At 42.8% G+C, this 25,238-nt stretch overlaps 1 protein-coding gene across 1 annotated transcript in view; it reads right to left on the bottom strand.

The window, feature by feature from the left end:
* The window catches only part of Prkcq (protein kinase C theta), a 73,470-nt gene extending 48,607 nt beyond the window's left edge, over positions 1-24,863 (bottom strand). Inside the window, exon 1 of the mRNA XM_090318854.1 lies at positions 24,789-24,863. The gene's annotated coding sequence lies outside the window, so the exon portion shown is untranslated. The remainder of the gene's footprint in view (positions 1-24,788) is intronic.
* Between the last annotated feature and the right edge of the window lie 375 nt (positions 24,864-25,238).

The following is a 25,238-nucleotide window of genomic DNA, read 5'->3' on the forward strand; positions in this document are numbered from 1 at the left end:
ACCTCGGGCTTCCTACTGAGCTCTGCGCAGATCCTCACCACAGAGAGGTACTCATTAAAAGGCGGCTTTAATCTTTCACAGTGATTATCTCATGCTTCCGCAGGGCTCTCAAAAGACACTCCCACCCCGGGGTTCCCAGTGATGAAGCCACTCTCTTGTCTTCTGATGTGTATCCAGGAAGGCTAGGACACACACTGCTCTCTCTGCTTCCGCTTCCACCCTTCCCCACACTTCCTCCTCCCATGGCGGCCTCTGCAGTTCTGGACTTCCTCACTGAGGATGCCGGAATAAAAGGCAATGTCAGAAACGCAACATCTGGGGGTAGGCAGATCAAGCTGAAAAAGAAAGAAAGAAAGAAAGAAAGAAAGAAAGAAAGAAAGAAAGAAAGAAAGAAAGAAAGAAGGAAGGAAAGAAAGAAAGGAAGGAAGGTGGGAAGAAAGAGAGAGAGAGAGAGAGAGAGAGAGAGAGAGAGAGAGAGAGAGAGAGAAAGAGAAAGAAAGACAGACAGACAGATGGGGGATAGTTGGCCAAGAGGAGCATAAGGACTTACAGGACTCTCTGGTCTCTTCAGTTCCTTTTTTCCAGCCCTGGCTGCAGGAACTCCAGCTGGATGAGACTCAGGGTGGAAGCTGACTGTGCAGATGGACCCAACTGGGGGCCTGCCTGAGTGAGGCCTCCTCTGCTCCCACAAGATGGGTTGAATTTGAAGAACATGCATGCAAGTCTGTACTTAATCCATTTTTGTCCCTTCTGGGCCTCTGGTAAGGTCTCAGAATCAGGTGGCTTTGGGATTGGTGACCTTCTACACAGGAATGACTTCTGCTAGAGAGACAGTGGTCTCTGCCTACTCTATGAACTTCTTAACATGCGGAGCTCCAAGTGATTCTGATCATGAAGTTGAAGGTCAAGAGAAGTAATCACACACTCCCCTCCACCCCCTGTCAGAAGGCAGAAGCCTGGACTGTAGAAATTGGACTATGGTTCTAATGGTTGACAAGTCTTGTACTTTCCTTGGGAGGCTGAAACCAATGGAAACTTCCACAAGAGTTGGCTAAACTGGGGGTGGGGTGGGGTAAAGTCACACAATCCACAGCTTCTCTGCCTGTGAAATAGGGAGACGAGGTTAATCTCTGCAGTCTATTTTAGTCCCAATGCCTGCCATGCACAAATGAATGGCTTTTCTGACTTAGTAGGTGGAATCCCCCTTGTCCCAAAACCAATCCACGGCAGTCGGAAGCCTTCCATCTTGGGGAGCTAACCCTTCTATTCTCACATGATGGGACTTAGCCAGAAATGATTCCTGCTCGTCAGTCACATTCTTATATTCATATTTACTGAGGATGGACTATAGGCAAGCCCAAGTAGGAAACAAAAACTCCATTGTTGGAATACACCTATTTTAGTGCTAGCAAAACTTGAGAACTTCCAGCACTGAGGTTGTGAGGATTGCCTGGAACTGTTTATGAAATCCTGACACAACAAAAAATGCTGGTTGCATGGACCTCTCATCACTACTATGCAGGGAAGCATAACAATAGGTAGAGCTCAGTCCAATTTAGCCCAGGCAGGAAATGAGATCCTATCTCAAAAACAACCAGAGAAGCTGAGTGTGGGAGTTCAAATCTATAATCCTAGCTACTAGGGAGGCAGAGATCAGAGGATTTTTGGTTTGAGGCCAGCCCAAGTAGAAAAGTCTTCAAGGCACCATCTCAATCCATGTGTGGCATTAAGAGCCTCTTATTCCAGGTACAAGGCTAAGCACAAGGTTGGGGTACCATGGCATACACCCATTACATGCAATGACACAGAAAACCACACACGGGAGGATCACAACTCAGGCATAGAGTGAAGTCCTATCTCAGAAGTGATCAGAGAAAAGACAGGCTGGAAGTGTGACTCACATGGTAGAGTGCTTACCTAGCTAGTGTGAGGACCTGAGTTCAACCCCCAGTTTGACATACACATAAAGAACAAAAAGGACCAGAGGAATGACTCAGCAGTAGAGCACCTACCAATCAAACCCCAGCACTACCAGAAAAAAAGAAAAGAGAAGAAAATGAAAAGGAAGTCTGAGGTTGACATGGCTAAATACAGCATTATTTTGCTAGGCCCTCTAGGAATTCATTGGGATACAGAATTCATACAGTAGAAGGCAGTGTAAAGCCCAAGTCCTAATCTGGCCTCATTTTTGCCTAACAAAATAGAATAATTCCTTTATTGACTTGACTTCCAATGTCATTAAAGCTGGAAGGAAATCTCATTGTCAATGTGTTCTTAATTCATCCAGGCTTCCTGTGCCAGGCAGTCAGAAATCCCAGGCTAGAAGCATGTTCCCCTACAGGCCTGGCTCTTCAGTGGGTAGCAGGAGGCAGGAATCCTCTCTGCTGTGCTGTGAAGCTGCGTTCTTCACTTAGCGGGCAGCTCCCACATTCCCAGTTATGGAACAGCTCAGATCCTGCCACGTTTACTTTTAAAAGGAAACAAAGGAAAAGGTCACACAGGTGGACCAGGCATCTGGAAATGCCCTGCCTTGGCAATGATGTCTTTGCTTTATGTGCACTGGGCCTGCTCTGCTCTTTTTGTGATGGTTGTTTCTAATGTCTCAAAGCAAACATAGTGAAATGGGGAAGGGCGGTGCTGGGAAGATGAGCGGGAAGTGAGAAAATGTTGGCAATAGATCCTGGTTAAACTCACCAATCATTCTACGGCCAACTTTAACTTCATTACAGAGAGAAACTAACCACTGCAAATACATACCTCAGGATACTAAAAACACCTGTCACTGGTGATCAAGTGCAGTCCCTCTGATGGGACAGGCTCACTGACAAGGTCAGGCATGGCTCACAGAGCTTTCCTCCAGAGAGACACATGAACGGGGCTGAGGACTGGACTGAAGGGATTCTGGCTTAGGACAGAGTTTCAAGGAAATCTATCCTGTTACTTGCTCTTTGTTGTTGTTGCTACCAGTCCTTGGGCTTGAACTCAGGGCCTGAGCACTGTCCTTGAGTACTTTTTTTTGCTCAAGGCTAGTGGAGCTCTACCACTTGAGCCAGTCCTCCCTGTCATCAACTCCACAATACTGAGTGGTGGTGAATTTTCTAGTTGTATACAGCTTCATGGTAGACCATCATTGCCATTTTCCTCTCAGGTACATCAAATCAATTCTCTCATTGATCTCGCTGCAGGCAAATTACTAATGGAGAAAAAACAATCAGAAAGAAATCAAGCTGTCGGTCACAGAGTCATCATTTTGACTTTAAACGAGTTGACATCTGTTACGGAAAGTTCTGGATGGCTTTCTGTTTCCACTCAGCTTGTCGTTCAAGGTTCTTTATCAGATTTGCCTCTTTAACGACTCAGCTGCCTTTCTGACTAGAGTACCAAGTTTCCATTTTGATAATGCAGTGACCACAGACTCTGCTGTTCCCAGCAATTAACTCTACAGTGATTAACTCTAATCGACTTGAGCCAAGGAAAATAAATTAACAATGGAAATCTGGGTAGAGACTGTGAATTTGATTCAGGGTGCCTGGCCTCAGTAGTTGAATTCATGTAAGAACCCTGCAAGTTTCTCTCCTTTTTTAAGCTACTGGGGATCTGACTATCTGATGTGTTTTACTCACTTTGTCAAGTGACAGGACCTGCTGGAACTCTGGGAGCAATCTCTATAATTTATTAAACAAGGGCATCCCCTATCTAATTCAACACAATAATAATCACTCACTAATTGTGACATTGGGAAATAAGTAACTGTCTTGTTATGTCCTCATAAAACAATCTAGAAAGAGAAAGGAAGAAAGCTAAAGTAGCATTTACTGTCCTGGTTGGGAGCTGTTTCTCATTGTTCACAGTCCCACAAAATCCTCAAGAACAACATCTAAAAATAGGCTACTATGTATTTTCTACACTAGAACCAAATGAAGCTGAAAAAAAGATAAAAGTAGAATATTACAGAGCCTTAAAAAAGGAATGAAATTCTTACATATACTACCACACAGAGGAATTATGAGGATACTGAATTAAGTGGAAGGAGCCAGTCACAAAAAGAACAAATATCATGTTACTTCATTTAAGTGAAGTACCTGCTGTAGTCACATTCCTAGAGATCCAGAGGGCTTTGAGAAAGAAACAGGGAATTGGGGTTTAATAGGTCCGGAGTCTCTATTTGGAAAGATGGATGATGGCAAATGTTTTGACACTGAACTATGCACTTAAAAACAGCTAACCTGTTTTGATAATTATAGCTCTGTAATAGAGTCTAAAGTTTGGAACTGAAATTCCTCCAGCGCTGTTCTTTCTGCTAAGAAGTGTTTTTGCTATACGGGGTCTTTTATTATTCCATATGAAATTTTGGATTGCCTCTTCTATTTCTTTAAAGAATGACATTGGGATACTGATGGGTATTGCGTTGAATTTGTAGATAGCCCTTGGCAAGATTGTCATTTTCACAATGTTGATTCTTCCAATCCAGGAGCATGGGAGGTTTCTCCATTTCCTCAGTTCTGCTTTAATTTCCTTTTTCAGGGTTTTAAAGCACCTGCAGAAAACTAAAGTTGGATCCTTGTTTGTCACCCTGCACTAGAATTAACTCCAAATGGATCAAAGACCTCGAGGTAAAAGCTGACACACTGAAAACTTTACAAGACGGAATAGGAGATACACTAGGCCTCCTTGGCACAGGTCGAAACTTTCTTAATAAGGACCAAGAATCACAACAAATCAGAGAAAGGCTGGATAAGTGGGACTGCATTAAACTGCAGAGCTTTTGTATGGCAAAGGACATAGCTAGTAAACTAATTAGGAAGCCTACAGAGTGGGAGAAGATCTTCACCAAGCATACAACAGACAAAGACCTCATATCTAAAATATGCCAACAGCTCAAAAAATTGAATCACTCCAAAACTAATCTTCAAAGTAACAACCATCCCATTAAAAGATGGGCCAAAGACTTAGAGTCTTCTCTGAAGAGGAAACAAAAATGGCCTCTACACACATGAAGAAATGCTCAACATCTCTGGTCATAAAAGAAATGCAAGTCAAAACAACTCTAAGATTCCACCTCACTCCAGTTAGAATAGCCAGGATCAGGAAAACGAATAACAACAGATGCTGGAGGGGATGTGGCCAGGAGGGATCACTACTACACTGTTGGTGGGAGTGCAAACTCGTTCAACCACTATGGAAAGCAGTGTGGCAGTTCCTCAAAAAAACTAAACATAGAACTCCCCTATGACCCAGCAATTCCACTACCTGGCATTTACCCAATCGTCCAGAAATAAGGACGTACTAAATCCACTAGCACAATGATGTTCATTGCAGCACTATTTACCATAGCAAAGATATGGAACCAACCTAGATGTCCCTCAGTTGATGAATGGATCAACAAGATGTATTTGTACACAATGGAATTCTATGCTGCTGTCAGAAAGAATGACACCGCCCCATTTGTTAGGAAATGGAAAGACTTAGAAAAAAAATCATATTAAGTGAAGTAAGCCAGACTGAAAGGAACGTAGGCTCAATGGTTTCCCTCATTTGTCATAATCAGTAGAAACCTTGGGCTCTCCTAGCAGAGATTTGCAATAGAGCAAAACCTAGATACAGAAGGCCATATAGTATGACGCTAAATGAAAGGACCTCTAGGATATAGAAACAAAAGCCATATAATGAATGACTGTTGTCCTTAAGGTACTATGTTATCTCTCATCTCTTTTGCTGTCCCTTGGTTATCTCATATTGTTACAGTATCTCACTTTGTTACCTGATATATCTGATATATTTGTATTTGGTTATTTGAAATTGGATAGAGAAGGGGGGAAAACAAGATGAGGGGTGGGGATGGGGGGGAGGGAAATGGGTACCAAGACATGTGAAAGGGTATCAATGTATGTGAATTAATGCACCATCTATCTGGCAAATATCATGTAACCCTTCTATTAATTACAATAAAAAATATATGAAAAAAACAGCTATCCTGGTAAAGTTTATGTCACTTGTATTTTCCCACAGCAACCAGAAAGAAAGGGTTAAATTAGATTATCCGTGGACTCACAGCTGTAAAGGGAGCAATGAGGAAGTAACATCACATACTAGACATTATCCAGATGTATCCCAGGCCCTGGAGTACATTGTTTTTATTTCTTGTCTTCATGTTAGAATGAAGAAATCCATTGGAGCATAAAGAACAATGAAACTAGGGTGGTGGTGGGAGAGTGAAGAGAGAGGAAGGACTGACTCTTCCTCCAGGCTGGAGGACAGGTATCCAATGATGAAGCTGCTGGGGAAAAGAAATGTTGGCATGGTGCTAGGAAAAGAACTAGAAGGCACTGGTGGCTCCCACCCGTAATCTTAGCTACTCAGGAGGCTGAGGGTAGGAAAGCCCATGACCCTCTTTCCGCCAATAAACTACTCAGGAAAAAAAAGCCAGAGCAGGCCTGTGGATCAAAGTGGAAGAGTCCTAGCCTCGCGTCAGTGCCCAGGCCCTGGCTCAAGACACACGCCTCACAGAAAAAAAATAAAATAAAAAGGGAAGGAAGCCATAGGAGTCCAGAAACAATTCTCTATGTTCTGAATGTACAGCTCATTTACGTGTAAAAGCCCAGACTGAGCCACCTGTCCATTTGCACATTGTATCCACCCTCGACTTCAGCCACAGGCAAAGCTGCTAAACAAGCCGGTACAGACAGCAGCGTGTTCTTGTGATCCACATCTCCCAATAGCTTACACATGGCAGGTGGGGATCAAATGACTGTGAGACTGTGGATCAAATCCACGAGGAACAGTCAGCGCCACACAATGTTAGGTGGCAGTCCAAAGGCAGGAGAAAGCCAAGTGGCCTAGCTGGGTTCCTGTTGCAATCTGGAGAAAGTAGTCTCTGGGTGGGGCTTTTCTGCCATGAGATTTCATCGGAGTTCCTTTGGGACAGCTTTATGCAGGTGGAGTGGAAGTATAGAATATTTTGGAAGACTAGAATGTTCCGTAAGAGCTAATTTTGAGGACTGGACCCAAATGAGGAGTCTGGTAAGACAGTTAATCAGATAATTCAAAAATAGTTAACCCGTAAGTAGAACAATGAGAAATCTCCATGTCATAAAAAAAACCCTTTTATTTTTTACTGTGGTAAAGAAAAGTACAATACAACTTATTCATATTTAGTCAATCAAGTGTTTAGTAGAGCTGTCTATCATTTCCATATATTTGTCTATTAGTCTTTACAGTGTTGTTTACTCATGTCCAGAACTCTTTCATCTTGTAAGGAAAGTTGGTGCCTATGAGCCAATAACTTTTTGTTCTCACTTTTCCCAGAACCTGGCAACTATTAACCTGAGTACATACTAGACACCTCAAATAAGGAAAAGAATGCAGTATTTGTCCTTTTTTGACTGCCTTATTTCACTAAGCACGATATCCTCAAGTTCATCTACATGAGGGTACGGGAAAAGATGTTCTTCTTCAAGACAGATGACTATTCCATTTTGTGTATGTACCAGATTTTGTTCATCCATTTGTCAGCTGATAGTTGTCTTGGTTGTCAGGAAGAATGCTAAGGAACGGGAGTATACAAATCTCTTGCAAGACCTTGGTTTCAGTTCCTTTAGTTATAAACTGAAAAGTGGAATTGCTGGATCATATGGTGGATCTATTTTTAAGTTTGTTTGAGAAGCAACCATACTGCTTTGCATGAAAACTGTACCATTTTACATTCCCAATAATGGTACACAGACATATGCCTTACCCCTTATCCATCCCCCCGCCCCACCCTAAAGATGAGGTTTGGTTTGGTTTGGTTTCTGCTAGTCCTGGAGCTGAGCGCTGTCCCTGAGCTTTATTTTCTCAAGGCTAGTACTCTACCACTCAAGCCACGCTGGCTTTTCCTGTGTATGTGGTACCAAGGAATTTATCCCAGGACTTTGCATATGCTAGGCAGGCACTCTACCACTAGGTCACACTCCTGGCCCAAGTTTCCATTTTTTTTTTTTGTTATTGTTGTCGTTAGTCGTGGGGCTTGAACTCTGGGCCTGGGTATTGTCCCTGAGTACTTCAGCTCAAGGCTATGACCCTGGAACCACAGTACCACTTCTGGTTTTCGACTGGTCCATTGGAGATGAGTCTCATGGACTTTTTAGTGCCTGGACTGGCTTTGAACCATGATCCTCGGGTCTCAGCCTCCTGAGTAGTTAGGATTACAGGCATGAGCCACCGCACCCTGCTAAAGTTTCTTTTTTTTTTTTTGACCACACTATTTTCCATCTTTCTGATAATAGCCATCATAATGGGCACAAACTGATATCTCATAATTCACATTTATTTTCTAATGATTCATGAGGTTGACCATCTTTTCATGTACTTTTTAGCCATTTGCATATCTTCTCTGAAGAGATGCTTATTCAAATCTCTGTTCCTTTTTAAAGGCAGGTTCTTTTCATATTTCAAAGTTGGTGATGGTTATTAATTTTTAATTGTATGATAAATGATTTTTAGGCATACAAAAGTATTTTTAAAAACCCAAATGAACATGGTCATACCTATAATTCAACCTAAAAAATGTAACCAACATTGTTGAATACTCCAGTTTCTTCCTCCAAGGTTGTATTCTCTTTCATACCCTCAATAAGAATTATGTAGATTTTGGAGTTGGTTATCCCCATCATTTTTTTCTTATGTAATATATATATATATTCATGCATTTCTTTTTTTTCTGTATCTTTTTTTTATTGTAATTAGTAAAAGGGTTACATGATATTTGCCAGATAGAAGGTGCATTAATTCACATACATTGATACCCTTTCACATGTCTTGGTACCCGTTTCCCTCCCCCCCCACACCCCCCACTCGTCTTGGTTATATTCATGCATTTCTAAAAATATGTATCCTGCTTTTCTGGCTTTAAAACTTAAAATAAATTATTGTTATTGTATTCCATATATTGTGCTTGCAAGATTTGCTCTGGTTGAGACATGCAGTCTCAGTTTATTCATTTCTGCTCATGGCAGTTTGTTCTTAACATTTTTCTTCTTAGGACTCTTTTACTCCCTTAAACATTTTTTTTTTTGCTATTCCTGGTGCTTGAACTCAGGGCCTAGGCTCTGTCCCTGAGCTTCTTTTTGTTCAAGGCTAGCACTCTATCACTTGAGCCACAACACCAGTTTCGGCCTTTTCTGTTTATGTGGTACTGAGGAATCGAACTCAGGGCTTCATGCATGTTAGGCAAGCACTCTACCAGTAAGCTCCATTCCCAGCCCATCCCTTAAAAATTCTTAAGAGTGTAAAAGGGCTTTGGTTTATTTGTCTAATATCTACCGATTTCATCATATTAGAAAATGAGGCTGAGGAAAAGTTAATATATATAGTCAGTCCTGGGGCTTGAACGCGGAGCCTGTGCACTGTCCTTGAGCTTTCTCAAGGCTAGTACTCTACCACATGAGCCACAGCACCACATCCAGCTTTTTCTGTGTATGTGGTACCGAGGAATCAAACATAGGGATTCATGCATGCTAGGCAAGCACTCCACCACTAGGTCACATTCCCAGCCCATTAAGATAATTCTTGATAACAAAAATCCATTATGTCTTCTGTTGAAAAAAGCCACACATTTTATGACGCACAAGCATAGTTTCCAAAACAAAAAGCAAATTTGGACAAAGGGATGCGATTTGACACTCCTGCAGATCTGTTTAACGTCTGGTTCAGTAGAAGACAATTGGCTTCTCCTATTGGGTTTTGCATTCAGTCTGTTGCATTCAGGTCAGGAGGTCCTAGAAAATCCTACTGTAGAGAATAAATGCAGAATGGGGAAGCACACCATAGTAGAACTATGAAGACTCTACAGGGTCGTCAGGCTCTGCAGGGTTCCTTGGAACACACTTTGAGAACTGATGCTCCATTGGGGAAAGTTATATATATTCTGCTTTGTTGATGTTCAACATTTTTCTTTTTCTTTCAAAAAGTCATGGACCACGAACACTTCCATACTTAAGTCAAATGTTTGGGTCAGTGTCATCCATTTAAATCATTTCAATGATGTCAATTTAGTTATAATCATGCAGGTACATTTTTTCCCCCTTGAACTATGTCCTCATTTCATCATGTCTCCTATTTTTAAACTACAAAGGAGGCATCTCCAAGTGGGCTACGAGCCCCTCAAAATGACTAAAGCAAACTATGAATTTCACCTTTTCCTCAAATGCCTATGTCTTGATCAATGGAGTGGTCATTCGCTGAATCTTCCAAGCCAGAAATGTTCGAGTTGAATCACCTACCAGTCCTCTCTTCTCATCTCCTGCAGGGCCCTGTGCTCCAAGTCCTGTACATTTCACCTGAGGATTTCCACATAGTCTATCACCATTCTTTATCATTCAGCTTGAGAACTTTAGACATGTTACCTGGACTATTGCACTAGACCTTTAGTTGGCACTCGGCCCTTTGCCTTTCACATGCCCGTTCTTCCTTCATGTTTGACACTGCATCTCCTTCCCTCTATCCCTCCCTCCCTCCTTCCCTCCCTTCCCTTCCTTATTTCTGTTCTCTGCCATCTCTCTGTCTCTCTCTTGCTCTGACTCTCTCTGTCTCTCTGTCTCTGTCTCTCTTTCTCTCTCTCTCTCCTGATGCCAGTCCTGTGACTTGAACTCAGGGTCTGAGTGCTCTCTCTGAACTTTTGTGCTCAAGGCTGGTGCTCTACCACCTGAGCCACAGCTCTACTTCCAGCTTTTGTTTTTGCCAGTTGACTCGAGGTAAGAGTCTTATGGACTTTCCTTTCCCAGGTTGGTTTTGAACTGTGATTCTCAGAGTAGCTAGGTTTACAGGCATGAGCCACCAGACTCTGGCTTATACTTCAGCTTTCTTAAACATTACTGCCTTGCTTTGAAGTAAAAATCTCCTTTGCTCGACATCTAAAGCATAGACTAATGAACCAATGATCTTACCATTACATGCCAACTTTCAAACATTAAGGGCATACAATTGTGGCAAAAGATATGTTTTACACAAAGCAAAATGTTTGGTTTCTTAAGATGTGTGTCCTTTTAAATAGCCTTGAATTGGTTTAAAAGAACCTTAAGCAAAACAAATCTTCCCTCACACAACTGTAAAATGAAAACAGACATACGATTTTTTTTTAAAAAGCCTTTGTAAACACACGGAGGAGAAATATGCAGAAACCAACAACTGATTTAATTTGCAAAACCACAGCCTTCGCTCAACTGAAGTGGAGATGACTTAGATAAAATACAACCAGAAACTTGAGATAAAAGATACAGGGTAAATAACTTCAGCTGATGGTTTAGTAAGCAAACACCACAGGTAGGGAGGAAGAGCTGAGAAGCTGCTGTGGTCTAGCAAGGTGCCGTGGGGCTCCTCCGAGCCTCTGGAACATTGAGTGTGAGCGGGAACCATCGCTTCCTGGAATAGAGTCCTGTCATAGACCACATTCCTGGAACTTTGTGAGGTCAGCTTAACACACAGGAAGAGACCTAAGAGAGTTTGAAGGTGAAGTGGAGGGATTTCATTCCAGATCTTACTATTTGTGTCATGTATGAAGAGCAGAGTGAATTCTCAGATATTGTTTTCATCTTTAGGATATAAGAAAATGAACCAGAGAAAAAAGATTCTTGTAGAAATCAAGATTTTTTTTCTTTCTGTTTGAGTCAGAGTGTTCCTTTTTTCTGGGCCGTACCAGGACAATGATGGCCCATGACAAGGCCCATGACCACCTTTGGAGGTGATGTGGGAAGATGAAGGGAGGACAGTAACTGAAGCTTCTAGTCTTGGGGCGCATCTATGGGAATTTGGCACGTCATGAAGTTTCCTCTACTTATTTGTCTAGCTGCTAAAACCTTAACCATAGGCAATAAACCTTAGTGATTAAAAATGAGAGTGAAAGGCCTAATTATGAATACGAATTATGTTTTTTGTTTTGTTTTGTTTATGTTGGTTATAGGGCTTGAACTCTGGGCTCTTCAGCTCAAGGCTAGTGCTCTACCACGTTGAGCCACAGCGCCACTTCCGGTTTTCTGGTGGTTCATTGGAGATAAGAGTCTCACAGACTCTCATACTTGGGCTGGCTTTGAACCAAGATCCTCAGATCTCAGCCTCCTGAGTAGCCAGGATTTCAGGCTGAAATTAGGTTATTCCCGGGCTACTACCTGGTCTCTCTTTTCTCCTCAATATTTTCTATACTCAGAGCAATGTCTAGCACATTTAAATGCTTGATCAATAAATATTTGTTAGCTGAATAAGTCCATCTACTCTTGGCCCATAAAAGGTTCCCATTTTTCTCCTTGTTACTGATTAAACCACTCGAATGTGGGACTGGCAATCTTTACGAGGATCTATGTCTCTTAACATCCTAGCTGGCAGTATTTCAGGTACTGGAATAAATTGTTGCAAGAAGAACTTTCTGGACTATTTCGAGATCAGGTGCAAAACAGTATTTTAAAGGTCATTCTCATGCCTCTCCCCCAAATCACAGAGAAGTTAATCCCCCCAAAACAATTTCTTTTACAGATTCATTTAGTAACGAAGGTAAAATTTTTTATACACAAAGGCTACTGGGAGCTTGCACAACAGAGATGAAAAGAATAAAAAGGAAATCTTTTCTTTTTTGGTGGGTCATGGGGCTTGAACTCAGCCTGGCACTGTCCCTGAGCTCTTCACTCACGGCCACCGCCCTACCCCTGAGCCAAGCCCCTCTTCACATTTTCTAGAGGTTAATTGGAGATAAGGGTCTTAGGTCCTTTTGTGCACGGGCTGGCCTTGAACCTGGATCCTCAGATCTCAGCCTCCTGAGTAGCTAGGATTACAGGCCTGAGCCACTGCTCCCTGCTAACCATGGATTTTTCAGTTTCCGTGGCAGTGAACTGTAGATGATCTCAGCCTTGAACATCGGTCTATTTTGCGTTTATTCATTTCTAGTATGACTATTTATATGTTTCTATTCTGAAAGCTGCCTGTTTGCTTAAATATGTAGACTCTCTGGTATGTATGGTGGTGGTTCCGGAAACCAATCAAAAACAAGGTATAGGTCTCCTACAACTTCAAAAATTATACTATTGGCCAAAGAAATGCTTTCTTGAGTGATGATATCTTTTGGAAACTTTTGGAGTCTACTGCTTCAGGAACCTGTGAAATCACAATCAACAGGCATAAAAGGGATTAGAAAGTGAATATGAAGTTACTCGTTCATATATGAAAATATACTAGCTAAGAAAGCAAATTAAAAAAGTGACATCAGGCAAATACTAAAGATAGGACCGCCATAGTTTGGCAGACTAATTTACTTTTAAATTCCCACGACAGTTCTGTAAAGCTGAACCTCAAACCTCAAAGTTATTACTCAAGAATGTTAATCTGGCTGTATTTTCTTTTGCACTTTTAATTAAATAGAATTTCTGCTTAGTGGCTGTTTGCAAGTTACAGCCGTGTGTGTGTGTGTGTGTGTGTGTGTGTGTGTGTGTGTGTGTGTGTAGCTGACACAACTTGCCTTGTATAAAGCTATTCAGTAGGTGCACATGGTGACACGTTGGGTTTTGCATAGCTAAGAATTCTTCTCAGAAGCATCTACATGACTCTTCCCCTGCTGGGCTGGGTGTACTGCTGTCACATGACCGAGCACTGCCTGGTGTCTTGAGAAGTCCTACTTGTTTGCATTCTGAGCGTTGCACATTTTGATCCCAGGCCTGGGACATCCCACTTGTACTCCCTCCTGTATGAATGTCCATGGCTTGGTCAGCTGTGATGGTTGGAGACTGCGTCTTCTCTTTTCTGCTTCTCTCGTATCCCTTAACCATGGCACACCCGTCAGCATCTCTTAGGTTGAGTTTGTTTTTCTATTTTACTTTGTATTCTCATTGCTTGTCTTTCACATACTCAGAGCATTCTCATTGGCTGTTCTTGCTCTGTGAAGCCAGCTCTGGGCACATTCTACTATGACATTCTACTACATCCACAGCCTTGAAGGTAGAAATCGTATTCATCACACCCGCCTTCTTCCTGCTGGGGGTTTTCTGACCTCTCCCTCCACTGCTCTTTCATTTGCCTATACTAAACTGACATTCAGTATGTGTTTCCTGTGGCCTGGTTGTGTGTAGGCCTCTCTGTTAAGGGTGAGAGCTAGGTTGGAGATAGAGACCCAGAACCTTCCTTCTAGGAGCCTGTGGCACAGAAGGGATGGGATGAAATTGTGCCATTGCAGTGGAAATATCTTAAGTGTACAGGGTAGCAAGGCACACTGAGGCTCAACATCGCCTACAAAGCCTTCTCAGAGGAGGGGACATCTCAGGGGATGGATAACAAAGTGACAGACTGGAAGAAAGAGCGCTGCAGTTCTGTGTGACAAGGCATGGAGCTGTGCTGACACGAAAGGTCATTGGAGAGGTTTTTAAGATGGGCAGAGGAATGAGCGGAGGATCTGCCAACCCTTTGAAAAATGTCTGGATTCCATTCTATATGTAAATATGGAGCAGCCATATTGCCCAGGGTTTTGTTTTAATAGACTTCCACTGTCAGCTATATCATGAGTGAAGCTGGAGGAGCCATCTTGGAAAACAAGGTCATCTTTACAAGATGTCAGCACATAAATAGCTTAAAAGGTTGTCCTTGCCACTGCTTCTAGGATGCCTGGCACAGCCCATGCCATTCCACCTGCTCTTCTGAAATGTGACTCTGGATGTCCCAAGACTGCCTAGTAAATGGCTCTATAATTCTTTACTTGGTCCGGAGGAGCTGTGGTCCTTGTGCACAGGTCCCCGTGCTCTTAGGATCTCACCATCCTTATCTCCTGGCTGTGCCCACCTAGAGGCCATTGAGGTGAATGATTGTGTTTCACATGGGGCCATGACCCTCATGACATGTGTAAGGGGAAGAAGCACCAAGCCAGAGCTCTCCCAACTTCCTTACCCACAAATTCACGAGAAAATAAACCGGATGTTTATTTTTTCCAGTCCTTGGCCTTGAACTCAGGGCCTGAGCACTGCCCTCGGGCTTTCTCAAGGCTAGCGCTCTGCCACTTGAGCCACAGCACCACTTCTGCCTATTTTCTATGTATGTGGTACTGAGGAATGGAACCTGGGTCTTCGTGCATGCTAGGCAAGCACTCTACCACTAGGCCGAACTTCTGGCCCCAAACAGGACTGTTTTAAGTCTCTTATGTTTGGGCAGAGTTTGAGTGATATCCAAAGTAATATGCAGGGCCATATACATGTCAAATAAAGAACAAATTGCATTCCTGGCCATTTCAGAGAAATAACATCGGGTTCAACGCCAATAGATACCAACTTGAACTTCATTGTTGATTACCTGATACCCAATGCCATTCCAAGCCTATGTCACATTTAACTGATTAGGACTTAAGCGTTTTAGAAAGGAATTCTTTGAGAATGTAATCCTCTGACTGTGTCTTGCAAAAAAAAAAAAAACAACAAAACTAAGAAAAAGTGCCTGGCATGTGGATTAAAAGCCTTTGGAATTTGCATTGAACTTTTCCTACTGGTTTAAGACACATAGCCAAACGAATGAGTATTTCAGTTTTTCTGAACCTGCAGAATGTTTGTTTGATAGTTCTTTAGCTGTATGGCTCAGTTACTTGTGCTATAACGGTACATGAATAAATTCTCTCTGTTCTGAACTCCTCAAGTCTGTTCTTCAAAGGAAAGGGGGTTGCTTTCCGCCTTCCGTTTCTATTGCGATAATGAAATTCAAATGCCACACTTTGTGTTGACATTTCTCTCCGTCACCTCCAGCCATGGGGAATTGTTAATGGATGAGTTTTACTTCATTAATTTCTAAAATGATGTGCTAATTTATGCTTGGCGCTATTCACCTTTTTGGTCAAATAAGTTGTATTTATTTCATTTTAATTAGTGTTTTAAAAGAAGCCTTTACTTTACTTTCCTAAAGCAGTGTTAGTCACTGATCTCAAGTGTCCTATAAATATTAACATATCTCAATGACCAGAAGCTAGGAAAGTAGCTCACAAGTGAAATCTTGCTCTCATTGGAAGGAAGAGAAGAATATTGAAGGACTGTATGTGTGGCATTTGGCAAATACTCTAGCAGCCTCTGATCCAGAAGCTAAAATTCTACAAGTATTTTCACAGAGATAATCTCATCAACATTAAAATGGTTTTTCCCCCCACGAAATTATCTAGGAAGGGCTTAGTTGTACTTGAAAGGTAGGGTAATTTAAATTCTTCTTATGAAGGCATTCATTTATGCCCACTCTTACTATTATTCCCATTGCATAGCCTGAAGATGTCCTAAATAAAAGAACACTAGTTTATTTTTCTGTTGTTTGAAAAGAAGAATGGAAAGTCTCCAGTCTTAGAGAAAATTCTTCTATTAGCTATTGTTGTCGGTTCAAAGTCCATTGAGAGAATGAACTTGTCTTCTTTTTTTGAGAAATTTTGTGATAGTATACTTTGTGTTGCTATTAACACTGATACAGTTGAAAAATCAGCATCTTATCATTTTTTTTGATGGGTTATGGGGCTTGAACTCTAGGCCTGGGCACTGTTCCTGAGCTCTTCAGCTCAAGGCTACCACCCCATTCCTTGAGCCTCAGCCCCACTTCCCATTTTCTAGGGGTTAATTGGAGATAAGAGTCTCATGGACTTTTTTAGTGCCCGGGTTGGCTTTGAACTAAGATCCTCAGATCTCAGCCTCCTGAGTAACTAGGATTACAGATGTGAGCCACTGCGCTGGGCTTATCATTTTTACTGTGCTATTATGTTTTAATTTCCAAAATCAAAGCCACTTGTAAGTAAGTGATCTCCTTGTTTGCATGACTACATTTGGTGAAAGGTTACACCTGCCACTGTCGATTACATTTAATAATCTACACCAATAGTAACAATGGGGCAGATTAACCATTACCTACGGTCCTAGAAATGTATCTACTTCTCCACCATCCCATTTGTTCAGGTGAAATCCTGATCTGCCTGGAATGTGGGATACCTGAAAACAACAGTATACTATTAGGGTCAGGAGAAATCCTGAGAATCTTCTTGCCTAACTCATCTAATGGTAAAAGTTTCCTCTCCATTCTATTTCTGTGACTTTTGCTCGATTGGCATGATTTATGGTTGAGTAGGATGGTGGCAGGTGAATGAAGCAGCAAGATGCCACAGTCTCTTTTCATCTCTTCCTAAAAGGGATAATTGATTGGAATCCATAATTTCCTCCTGTGACAACTTCCCAGTGTCCCTGGTCACTGTAAGAGACCTGAAGGGCAGTCAGGTGGTGAGGGCTTGGTGAGATGATATATCAAGATTTCACCTAGGTAGTGGGGATGGCACATTTTCCAGCAGCCACTGGCTAGACAGATGCCAATGCACCAAACGTTTCCATGGACTTGACTCCCCCCCAAATCCACATTTCAGTCAGATTTCCTAAAGTCCACCTTGAGAAAATGGGACACAACTTGGTGAGTTCAGGGCTCATAACACTAATGTTTATTAGGCCCTGGAATGAGCTATCCATATTTGGCAAACTATACACCATTAATTAAAGGAAAATAAAATGCATTCTCTAGCTATGGAGGTTTCACAAGGCATCACAACCCCAACTCCAGTCTGAGCACTATGCCAAGAGTCAGAGAAAGGAAAAGAAATAGGAGACTCACTTGGTACTCTTACTCAGGAGGCAACAATTAAATTAAAATATGATTGAGCTTCAGTAAATGAGCTGGAGCGAAGCTGCAAGTCCCAGGAGACAGGGAAAACAGATGAGAGAGGGTAAATGCCTTACAAGTGACTCAGAAAAGGCATAACACACTGAAAAGAATCTCTAATGATGTAGATTATGCAAGCAGGTTTGAATTGGAGTTTCTGAACAAAGACAGGGATGTGTCCTGGCCCAGGACTGGGGGAATTATAATTTCCTAATCCAAAAAGAAGGCCTAGAGCTAGCATTGGATAGCAGCATGCAGAGGAGACAGGTCAAGTCTTTTACAGTAAGAAGTGTGCTCTGAAGGCAAAGTTGAGTATAACTATTTACTTGCACTTACATGACCCTGTGACAGCACTTCCCAGGAGGGAGATGTCTAGTGGAATCCAGTGCCTTTTTCCCTTCGAAAATTGTGCCGTTAATATCATATATAGGTTGGAATAGTTTTGGAGGTATGAGCCAGAAACCTAAGATCTGATTTTAACATTGTTTCAGCTCTGGCTTAGTAGTTGTTAGGAACTCACAGTAGATTTTTTTAAACTGTTGGGATTCACTAAACATTCCTTTGAAGGAGTTTATCTTCATTTTCATATCTTTATTTTACCTTTAATTGAGCCCTTTTGTAGTTTATCCTTATTTAAAATATAGGCTACAATTTTTGAGAATGCTTTCACTTATTTTAATCATTGGTAAGTTTCTATCACTTTACTTTTTAAACTTATTCTTTTACTTTTTTATCTTTCTCTCGACTGCTTTAATGAATTTTAAAATAATCGTGACTTAATTCTGAGGAATCTTTAAGCTCTTTATATCATTTAATTAAAATTATTTCTCCATTTTTAACCTTTTGTTTATTTTTTTTATAAAAATGACTTCAAGGTTCTCAGTGTATCTATTTCCTTATATTCCTTATTGTTTTATCTTTTTGTCTTTTGCATATATTTTAGCATATTTTATTGTGACCTTCTATTTCTTGATCATTCTTAATCCTTTTTCCCTTTCATCAATGATATGACAGCAAAGTGACAGGCCATGAAGATGACAAGAGGATAATCACAACATACTGGAGAGATGGGGGCATTTTTCCCCCCTAGGACTTTGAAATATAAAAATCTACTCTAACCAAGAGTAGTAAAGAATTTCAGGCAGTAAATGTCACTCATCACCTCTCTCTCTGATTTCTAGTAGAATTTATTGAGACAATTCCAGAGGCTAACAGGAAAGTTTTTGTTGTCGCTGTGGTGGTTGTTTTCAGGCTGATAATGCTTCTGCTTGTTCAGATATTTAAAGTCTCTCAGATATTACAAATTCTAAAACCTTCTACTAGTCTTTATTGATACCTACTAAATGTTAGATACTGTACGAGGTGTGAACACTGTGTTCCCACCACTACTGTGTCCCATTGGAAGATGAGAAGCAAACACACAATGGTGGCATGTCTATTCTAAGGGCTGCAGCAGCTGACACAAATGGGTGGTTACTGCAGGATGATGCCCACTGCGCTGTGCACTTGACACAGACGATCAGACAGGTGCACTGAGAACAAGAGGAAGGAAACCAAATCCTGACTTGTAGAACTAGCTTTGAAAAAATTGGAAAGACCTACAGAAGGCCTGAGATTAGATAGGAATTAGCCAAGGGAAGGAGAGGGTAGACAAAGGGTCCAAAAGAAAAAGACCCAGGGCCCTCTGAGGACCCGGTGAGGCTCAGACTTGGAGGAACATGCATGATGTCTGTGTCTGGAAGGATGAGGGAGAAGAGGAAAGGATCAGAACGCCTCCTAATCTGTCTTAGAGACTCTAGACTTCACTCCAAGAGTAATGGGGTGAGAACATCAGGCAAATGCTTGAATCTGGGATTTCGAAGGGCCTTTCCTCCTGAGACTAGCTAGGAGCTCAGGCAGAGATCCACAACAGAAATGGTGGTGGCCTACACAGTGAGGGGTGGAGAACAAGCAACCCTTCAGGAGCAATGGCTGGATCTTAGTTTAGCTAAGGTATTGAGGTGGAAGGAAAAAAGTCAAGGAAGAATACCAAGACTACAGAAAAGGGGGGAGGCAGGGATCTTGGGAAGAAAGGAAAGAGAAAGATGGCGCATGCAGTCTCAGGTGTGAAGCACTAGATGCATCTATACACTATTCAGGGAATAGGAGTTCTTGAAATGGGCAAGAAGATAGCTATTGGGGTCAGTAAGAGATGAAGTGGCCCAGAAGAGAGAGAAAATTGAAGGTCAAACTTTCAGGTTCATGGAACACGAGTCAAGAATCTTCAAAGCAGAGGGGTAGGAAGAGAAGTGGGAGGGCAGTTGGGGACTGAAGGAAGATAAGACTCCGTAGATGCAGGAATGCTTAGCAGCACAGCTACAGAAAATCCAGTTAGAAAGGGGTAGACATGAGCAAAAGTTTGCACAGAGGAGAGTGTGTATGTAATGATTTGTGAGGTAAAACCAGGTGTCTGTGGTTCAAGAGATGTGGAATGAAAAATCAGAGGTGAGAAGAATAGAAAATAATGAAAGGATTTTGGTGGTAAAGAGGAGAGAGAAGAGGGAGTAGCTGAAGAAAAGGATGGATGAATAGTCTTTTTTGTTTCGTAAAAGAAAGAAAGGGTTCTGGTGAATATAATGTAATCGTTCTATTAATTACAATAAAAATATATGACAAAAAGAAAGGGTTTAAACAGGTCCACTGCAGTGAGAGCAGGGCCAGAAATGAGTCGAGAAGGAAAATGATGGTGAGAGAGAAGATACTCAAGTGAATGAGATTCATGAGAATGCAGAATAAATGACATTTGTGGGAGGTAAATTGTGGGACACTTCTGGGGGTGGGGCGTTTTCTTGTCACTGTCGTGAATCAAGGGAAGGATAGGAGCATGAGATGCAGATAAAGTTAGATGCAGAGTCCTCTGGTCATGAGGCTGGGGGTATTTCTCACCTGGAAAACTTCTCAGTCAAGCCTGAAGGAAGGCAGGCTGGTAAGGGCGAAAGGAAGGACAAAAGGAGGCAGAAGAAGGTCTGGAATGGCTAGTGTTGAGGAAGGGAGGTGGCCATGGAAATGTATGTGGGCTGAGGGCATCGGATAGCCCATCTGAGATGGAAATCATGGACTTATGACATGGTAAATTTGCATGGCTGCATAATTTTTTCCAGTACAACTCATCAACCTATTTATAGATGCTGGGGAAAGTAGACAATTAGATTCTACAGGGACAGTGACACCAGATTTGGAAAGGAAAGCACATCACCTCGTATGGCACCATCAGGCTCAGATTCCCCAGCAGAGGTGTGTGTGGGGGGTACACTTCATGAGAGGAAGGGGTGGTTATATGGTTTTTTTCTTTGCCTACTTCAAGTTGAAAGATCATGTTCTATGGTCTAAATAATAGACATGACTTCTTCCCAATCCATCTAGACCTTTAGGCAGCTGAGGGGGTAACAGAAGTTAACATCCTTCATAGCAGTCAAACAATTGGTATACTTTGGAAAATACAAGTCATAGGTTCATACAAAGAATGCTCGGTGAGAAGCCAAGAGATCAGGGTGAAGAACAGGGTCGTGAGTACTCAAAAAGGTAAATATAGAATTCCTACATGACCCAGTAATTCCACTCGTGCGTGACACCCAAGAGAACAGACTGCCGGATCTCAAGCAGGTGTTTGCGCCCTTACCTCTAGAACACTGTGGCCAAAGGGTGAAAACAACTCAGGAGATCCTCACCAGATGAGCGGATAAGCAGAATGTGGTGGAGATGTGTAAGGGAATATGAGTTAACCTTAAAAAGCAGAGAATGTTGGACGTATGCTGTACCGCGGGCAAATAAACCTTGAGAGCATCAAGGTACAAGTGCAATAAGCCAGACACTAGAAGGTACGTTCGGAGGCACGCACACATGTCATTCTATCTGATTGTCCTTTTGGGAAATACCTGGAAGAAGGAAACTCACAGAGACAGAAAGAAGAGTGCTTATCAGGAGCTGGGTGAAGGGAGGAAACAGGGGTTCTGTGTTTCAAAGGCACAGAATTTCAGCAGTTTGCGTGATGAAAAGAGTTCTGTGAATGGTAGTCATGGTTGTGTATTTAATGAGTGAACTTAATGTCTCTGGACTATTTATTTGCTTAAAATGGTTAAGATGAGAAAATTGATGTCCTGGGTATTTTATCACATTACAAAATTTTAATTGGTAGATGATCTGGCACTGTGGTTTATAGCAAGAGCTTAATTGTCATATAAACCAGTTTATCTCTTAGAAGGAGTAAAACCTAGGCAAGTACTTAGCTCTTCTGAACCTCAATTTACAGATCTGCAGGAGATTTATAATATCTCCCTTATGATTAATGGCTTTTGGAAGACTAAATGTAGTAATGTATTAAACATGAAATTCGGAGTGTTATATCTACTACATAAATTATATTATATTATAATGACTTTAAGAATTTCTGATTACTACTATTATTATTAGTTTAATGAAAAGCGAACATCAGCCTGTTCATGGATGTACTACCAAAGTGAGAAATTTTAATATCTGCTAACTCAATCCCAGAACAAAAATCTATGGTTGTGGATTTGGTGGAGGTATTCCTAATTTCTGAAGCCCCAGATTCTCTTTTAACCCCAAGATTATATTGAAATGTCATAGTAACCAGAATTTGTGTATAAGCATTTGGTATGTTATTGAAAATGATTTCAATTCTCCTAAGAAAGCATCTTTTTACTCATCTTTCTGCCTCAACATCATGTTTTCTTCTTTAAATTTCTCATGAGTGATGCCTTAACAGCTAGAATAGGTATGGAAAAAGTAAGTCGAATATATACCGCTAAGAATGTCATACCTAAACTTGAAAAATAGTGACTAAGGACAGAAAGTATGAACTTAATGTTGTATACATTGCCATAAGTCTAACCTCCCTATTTCAAATTATAGATTGTATTTTGGATATTTATGTATATATTCATATATATAGTAGATAGATATTTCTTACATTTCATTTCAGTCACTGGGACTTTTCATCTTATAATAATATGATTGCTATTATTAGATGATAGATAATAATTAAATGATTTGGGGGAAATTATTTTAAGAATGAAGACTTAAACCTATGAAAGAAGAATTCATCTGAAATCAAATACAAACATAGCGAAAAACTATTGCATGAATTAATATATCAGATTAATATATCACCAATATTCTCAGGGGCATATAACACAATAACTCCAACACATTAAAATACATTAAAATAGGAAGCGCTAATTCTAATTCCTAGTTCAAAGAAAGGCAAGCATATTAAAAATCAATACCATATGTGAAGGAGAGACTTCACTGTGGAAGTTTATTCCGGAATCTCTGAAGGTACAGCCTTGTACCCAAAGCCCGTACTTCTGAAAGAAAATCATGGACTAGGTCCACAGGGAATTCATTACATAGAAGAATTTGGTGTTTTCTGGGCACAAGAAGTAGGTATGTGGTGTATTGGAATGAGGAATCTTTATATAAATAACCAAAGACTCAGAGTCTACTTCTGAAGGCCTACAATACCTACTGCTAACTAGAGGGACAGAATATTGTGTTGTAAAGGAGTGACCATTGAGATCCTAGAAAGAATGCAAGTATGAACAAACATGTGTGTTCTCCCTGAAAGGGAGGAAGGAAAGTTGTGATGGTAGCTTGGCACAGCAATGCACACTCTCACTGAGGAATCTTTGCTGGCTGAGGGAGAGCTGGCAGAGTAGCAGGTGTAGACGTTTGCCCAAGTACCTGTCACTCTGAACCACCACAGCACAAGATAGCGGTGGAAATGAACACAATAAAGCAGATGATAGCAAGATTCCTTCTGCAGGCACTTTACATTTTGAAAGCTTAGAAGACAATCCCAGGACCCTGAAACAAAAGCTGCTAATGCCGAACAGGTTGCACTTGAAAATGAGAAACAAAAGTTGATAAGAGAAACAATACAAAACAAGACAAAGAAAAAAAATAACCTCAATTTAGCTGGTATGGCTCTAACTTGCACGAGCTTTGTAGGTTTCAGAAGAGCAACTTGTCTTCAAATGTCTGTGCATCCAATCAACAAAAGAAAAGAGACACCTGCAGCAAACAATGGTACTGGTTGGGGGTGGAGGGTGGATTTTAAACAGCTGTGCATAAACTTCAAAAGCAATTGCAACCAAAGCAGTAAATGGTAAATGTCACCCCTTTCTACTAGACACAGCCATTTTTTTTTTTATGAAGTGTCTACATTCAGCCTGCCATTTTAGGAATTATTCATGATCAATTAGAAGTGATCATGTTACAGAGTCTGTCCAGACCTTCCGAGCACGCTTGTCCATCAAACACCCCCAAGCCAGGGGAGGCCCAGGGGGTCTCCACACATTGCCCCTTCTTTCCATGAGCCTCCTGGGTCCCCAAGCTTAGAATTCTCTTTGCCAGGCAAAAGGAACAAAGCATGAGAGGCAGCCGGGGGCGCGCGGGCTCACTCTGTCTTCCTTGGACGGCTTGGTTCGCGCCTCCCCGTGGGACACACATGGCCCATCTCCCCCACCCCAGGCGGACAGGTCCCCGGGTCTCCCTGTCACCCCCGCCCCGTCTAGGATCAGCTCCTCGTCCACAGGACGGCGCACAGGACGAGGCCACGGGGACAGCCACTGCCTTTGGCGTAACGATAATAATCCCATCCATAAACCCCCGGCGCGGCCCCGGAGCGGGGTCACCCGTCGTCACCAAGATGGCAGAACGAAGCGCCCCAACTTTCCTCCTTGTTTTGTTCATCTACTCAGCAGCGGTTTCTCCCCTCCGGAAAAACAAACCTTGATTTCCCTGAGAAGAGTGAATGCCCCCCACACACCCCAGAAAATGGGGGGGGGGGTCCAAGAACACACGGACCCTCCACCGCGTCTCCTGGCTGCGGGTGGAGGGAGGAGAGCGGGGAGGAGAAGGCGCCCCGCGCACGCCACCCCGGACCCCACGGCCACCCCGGACACGGACGTGTGCGCGCGGGGAGCCCCGAATGTGCTTTGGCTTCCGCTCCTTTGCCATTTCCTTCTCCGCCCGGCTTCCCGGGGCCGTCCGGGCTCCTCCCTGACACCCCGGCGGCCCCCCGCCCGCTCCCTCCCCGCCCCGGCCAGGGGCGCGGGGTCCCCTACCTGGAGAGGCGGCCGGGTCCCGGCGCGGCGCGGCGGCGTCTCCGGCGACCCGGGGACCCGGGGACGGGCCGGGCCAGCCGCGCGCTCCGCGGGTGGCACCAACCAGGGGGCGCTCGTGGTCACCGGCCCCGCCGCGGCCCGGCTGGCCCCGGGAGGACCTCGCGGGGCCCCGGCACAGTAGCCGGCGCTCAGCCGCGGACCCGCCGAGCCCGCCGACGGCCGTCGGTCTCTCCCCGGCCCCTCGGGTCCCCAGCCTCCATCCTCTCCGGGTCCTGGCCACCTGTCGCTCCACAGCGACCCGGACCAGAGCGCGCAGCCCCTGGTGGAGAGCCGGGAAGAGGGGCGCAGGGGCGCGCGCGCCGCCTCCCCGACCACCGACGCCTCTGGGGGCCAGCGGGGAGCCGGGAGGATCGCCCGGGCGCGGTTCTCCGCAGACGGCGCCCGCTCACC

The sequence above is a fragment of the Megascapheus bottae genome, chromosome 26 (genome assembly GCF_031878675.1).
Source record: "Megascapheus bottae isolate mThoBot1 chromosome 26, mThoBot2.hap1, whole genome shotgun sequence".
NCBI classification, from domain to species: domain Eukaryota; kingdom Metazoa; phylum Chordata; class Mammalia; order Rodentia; family Geomyidae; genus Megascapheus; species Megascapheus bottae.